This window comes from Saccopteryx leptura, chromosome 3 (assembly GCF_036850995.1).
Source record: "Saccopteryx leptura isolate mSacLep1 chromosome 3, mSacLep1_pri_phased_curated, whole genome shotgun sequence".
Lineage (NCBI taxonomy): Eukaryota > Metazoa > Chordata > Mammalia > Chiroptera > Emballonuridae > Saccopteryx > Saccopteryx leptura.
This window is the reverse complement of record NC_089505.1, coordinates 5,435,932-5,441,222: the sequence shown is the minus strand read 5'-3', so window position 1 is coordinate 5,441,222 and position 5,291 is coordinate 5,435,932.

Sequence of the window (5,291 nt, the reverse complement as noted above, 5' to 3'; positions counted from 1 at the left end):
GGCCCCACGCTGGCGTGCTCGCTCCGTCCGAGCCCCACGGAGGGGGGGAGGGGGGGTGTCAGCGTTCGTTTTTTGGCACCAGAGGAGCAGGGAGGAATGCGAAGCCCGCAAATGATGGTCCTCCTGGCGTGTGTCGTTCAAGAAATTCCTGGTTTTATTTCCAGGGCTTAGCTGCAGTCGGGCTAGCACATCCAGACATTTTTATGGTTGAATTCCTTGTGGAAAAGACAGGGTTCATATTTTGTCTGCAAGTGGAATTTCTTTTTTTTTTTTTTTCTTTTGCTGATCCTCAGCTACTCGGTTTCTCCAAGTCCCCGAGCCAGGGGACTGACGTGGTATCTGGGGTCGGTGACAGTTAGGTTTAGAGTCAGAGGTCCGTGGAGTGACAGGTCTGGCGTGAATCTCGGAGGGGGCCAGGGAGCAGGATGAGAGCGGTCCCCCCTCCCCCACCAGGCTCACCGCAGAGCAGGAGGGAAGGGATTTTCTTCCTTTTCTGGTTTTAAAGAGAAGCCAGATACTTAAGTTTTTAAAATGAAATTTCACAACTTAAAAATATCGGCACATCTACAGGCCTGTGGAACAGCCCCCCAGCCCAGGCTCGTACCCCGAGTCTGGCTCCATCCCACGGACCCCACCCCGAGGCCCCAAGCCGTCGTAGAACGATGTGTCCGAGACCCTGCGGCCCTTCAATGGGGAGATTGGGGTCGAGCGCCGACTTCTTGGTGGTTGGTTGTGAATTCTCTCCACAGCGCCGTCCGACAGCTGTCCTTGGGAGCGGTCATTCCTGGACTTCGAGGTTTAAATGATACGACATTTAGATCCATACGTTTTATGTCACCTATACATTCACATGTTACAGAAGGTTTGTATCTATGTCATTATTCACTGTAGAAAACGGGCATTCCTTATGCCCAGCCAACTCTGCTTCTCCTGAGGACACAGGATTGATTGTGGCAATGCAGGGCGCTACTGGCCACATTTCTCCCATCCCTGGTGGCCTTCCAGAGACTCAGAGATCCCGGTCTGGGGAGCCCCCGTGTACGGCACCCATGTGGGTCATAGTAATAACCGTGGGTGTGACGAGGCCATCACCGAGGGCCACTCAGTGACACATCACACTGTGCCACAGATCAGGGGTGATCTGTGCACATCCATTTATACATTGTGCTCCCGTGGTCACGTCGGAAGGGAATAAAGCGGCCCACAGACTCTGGTTCACCCCCGCCTCTCTTATCTGAGCTGTCCCCAGACACCCAGGACATCGAGACAGAGATGATGGACGACTCCTATCACTGACACTTAAAGGAGAGATAAGGTGACCTCCACACGCCCTCCGCAAAGGAGGCCGCAGAATGCCTGGAATTCGCTCAGGATCTTGACGCCGGCCAGCCGTGCAGGTCTGCCCAGGGGGGAGGCGGACTGGGCACCAATCCCGGAGCCTGGGGTGGTGGGGGTGGGAGGCCCCATCTCGGCCCCACCCCAGGCTCTCTGCGGGGGGGGGGGGGCTCCTTCCTCGGCCTCTTTCATTTCTACAATGAGAAGTCTGGAGTGTTACCGCTCTGATCTCAATTTCTGGGGTCTGAGGGGCCTGTTTTCAAACCCCAGGCCCACAGCCTGCCCTATGGCGTAGGGAGTCTCTGTAGCTTTCCTGTGTGTTTGTTTTCTTATCTGGGAGACTCATCCATCCTTAGGATTCGTTGAGACAATGTGGCTGTTGGTCAAATAAGTTTGTAAATATGATATGTATGTTTGCTTGCTTATAGTTTGCATTAGGTGTGGGGGACAGGCTGTAAGCAGGCAGGGTGGTTATACCCTAAGGCTTAGTTTTAAGACTAAGCCTTTCCCACCCTAAGTGACCTTGTATCAGAGACTTCCTTGTTTGTATATTGGATTAAAAGTTTTGATTTTGGCCTGACCTGTGGTGGCGCAGTAGATAAAGCGTCGACCTGGAAATGCTGAGGTCGCCGGTTCGAAACCCTGGGCTTGCCTGGTCAGGGCACATATGGGAGTTGATGCTTCCTGCTCCTCCCCCTTCTCTCTCTCTGTCTCTCTCTCCTCTCCCCCTCTCTCTCCTTTCTAAAATGAATAAATTAAAAATAAAAATGAAAAAAAAGTTTTGATTTCTACACTATAAAATGGGGCAGACCAGGAGCTTGCTCTCTCTCAGCTCCTGAGATTAGCATTAGAGGAGAGAGCAGAGAAAGGCCACATGGAAGAGAGGAGAAGCAGCCAAGATGGCGAGTGCTGAAGGAGAAGCCAGTTTGTGCAGAGAGAAGGAGATGGAGAACAGAGGTGAATGAGGCTGGTGAGCTAGAAACCTTTGATTCTAGGAAACTCAGATAACTCAGTGGCTTTGGGAGCCCTGAATGGAAAGGGAAGTGTTTTCCCACTGTGTGTATTTCTTGCCTGCCGGGTGCAAGCTAGGATTAAAGATGATGGCCCACTAGTTCTTGTCTCTGTTGTTTTATGACCATCTGACAATGAACAACAATGGTTCCTGACTCTCTCGGGGGGCCAGGGCAGCTTTGTAGACCTGTCCAAGGGTTTGATGACAGGCATGTCACTTGAGAGACTCTGCATTCCAATCCAGGGGTTTCCCTGCCTCAGGAACCCACCCCGGATACAGATGGCTTTGAGGTTTCGTTCTAAGCAGGACCAGCTTCAGGGACATTGGCCATTGGGGCTTCCTGGGGCAAAGGCTGGGGCTCGCATTGGCATTCCTTAGCCCAGCCGACTCTGCCTCTCCTGAAGATGCAGGATTGATTGTGGCAATGTAGGGCACCGCTGGCCACATTCCTCCCGTCCCTGGTGGCCTTCCAGAGCCTCAGAGATCCCGGCCTGGGGAGCCCCCGTGTACGGCACCCATATGGGTCACAGTAATAACCGTGGGTGTGACGAGGCCACCACCGAGTGCCAAGAGCTGCACGCATGTCCTCTGTCCTCTGAGCCTGGGGTTCAAGCCCAGGTCCATCTGACTCCAAACCGACTGCCCAGCATGCTCTTCAGTAATAAGAATGTTTCAAAGGAGTCTGGATTCCAGCTCTACAACAGTGGTATGTGCTCCAGGGCCAGGGCGTGGGGTCCCTGGGGGGGCAGGGTGCAGGGGAGCAGAGGGCCAGGGCCTCGGGGGACCCAGGGAACAACCTTGGGTCACCCTAGGTGGGAAGGAACGGAGGTTGGGGGAGAAACACGTCACTGGCTGAATCAGGAGACACGTGAGGTAACGGCTCCCACGTGAGGCTGTGGGCCGACGCCCGGGGCAGCTCCGCTGACCACACGAAGGAAGGTCATCTTCCTGTCGCTAATCCTCTCGGAGGTCGGGCTGCACCCGGCACTCAGCAGAGTCAGGTCAGTGCGGGTGCTGGAGTGGACGCAGGTCCCCACGGACACGCAGTGGACGCAGGTCCCCACAGACACGCTCCCTCCCGCCGGCTGGGCTGAGAGAGGCCTGTTTGGTGGGAGGTGGGAGGCTCTCTCACACAGACCTGGGGCTGCGCGGGACCCTCACCGTCCCCGTGGTGTGTGGCCACGGAAGGACCCTCACCCGTCCCCGTGGTGTGTGGCCACGGAAGGACCCTCACCCGTCCCCGTGGTGTGTGGCCACGGAAGGACCCTCACCCGTCCCCGTGGTGTGTGGCCACGGAAGGACCCTCACCCGTCCCCGTGGTGTGTGGCCACGGAAGGACCCTCACCCGTCCCCGTGGTGTGTGGCCACGGAAGGACCCTCACCGTCCCCGTGGTGTGTGGCCACGGAAAGACCCTCACCGTCCCCGTGGTGTGTGGCCACGGAAGGACCCTCACCCATCCCCGTGGTGTGTGGCCACGGAAGGACCCTCACCGTCCCCGTGGTGTGTGGCCACGGAAGGACCCTCACCCGTCCCCGTGGTGTGTGGCCACGGAAGGACCCTCACCGTCCCCGTGGTGTGTGGCCACGGAGCCCTGCCCACAGGAAGCAGCGCTGTGACCCCTTCAGTGCTCTGTGGATAGGCTCCACGAAGCAGCACGTCACACAGAGGCCCGATGACGCGTCCTCGGGTCTGGGGGCAGCGGGCCGAGCTGCGAGGACTGGGCTGCACCGTGAACGAAACGGCTCCTACGAGGACGGAGTTACGTTTTTTTAAAGAGGGTCAGGAGGACACGCTTGAAAGAACAGGGTCCCCTTCTGTGACACTCGGTACCCACGTCAGCACGTGACCGTCAGCCGGGCCTCGGCACCGGCAAGGCCCACAACTGTCCCCGCCTCGGCCCAGCGTGGCCAACGTCGCGTGAGCAGCGTGCCTGCCCGTCACTGTGGCGTGACTCCATCGTGACAGAATCTCCCAGCCGAGGACACCGCGTTTCCAAAGTGTCCCGATGAGGAGGTGTGGATTTGGGGGATGTCAGCAAGAAGACAGACAGACAGGTGAGACCCTGAGGAGACATCCCGGGACAAGTGTCTGAGGCCGGACCACAGATGCATGGACAGAGGGGTCACTGAGAGGGCCTGGGGGCTGGTCCGAGCGGTCACCACCGTCCCCCCAGGACGGGGACAACAAAGGAAGTGGAGGACCTGTGTCTTCCCCAGTCTCCCTTCTGCTCTTTCAGTGATTCCGGAAAATCTGTGGAAGCTTTCTGGGCTCCCCTCCCCTCATCTGTGAAGTGGGGACACGCAGCCTTTGCCAGCTTGGTAAGATGGGAGTCCCACAGAGGACACTGGAGGTGCCACCGCCCCGGGGACTGGGCCCCCCTCTTCCTGCGGAGGGCACGCCACCCCCAGGCAGCGACTTGAAACCCAGTCTGGGCTCCAGCAAGACAGACTCCCTGTGAGAACGCCGCCTCACTCGCTGGGGCCTGCGGGGACTCCGCGGTGGCTGTCCACAGCAGGCACTTATTAGCGTGGGCTCAGGAGGAGGCAACTGGACAGATGCCAGGTGGAATGTCAGGGTGCAGCACCGGCCCTGCCCGCCGCCGGCAGAGGCCTGGGTCCTGCCCACTCCCGCCCCGCCTGAGGTCCAGGTCAGGTGAAGGTCTCCGTGTTAGACCCACAGCATCCCTCTGGGGGTGGGTGGGGTCCTCTGCACTGGCCTCTGTCGTCCCCTGACCACGGGGCAGCTCAGGCCTCAGGGGAGACGCCTGGGACCTTTCAGGGGCTGCTCAGGGGGACTGCAGGCCCCACCCGACGGCCCCGAGGGCCGGCTTGCCCTTGGCGTGGCTTCCTGTCCCTGCAGGTTCACACGGGATCTGAAGGGCCGCAGAGCCCTGGGGGAGGAGGGCAGCCCACAGTCGGAGCCGAGAAGCTGGACACGCTATAA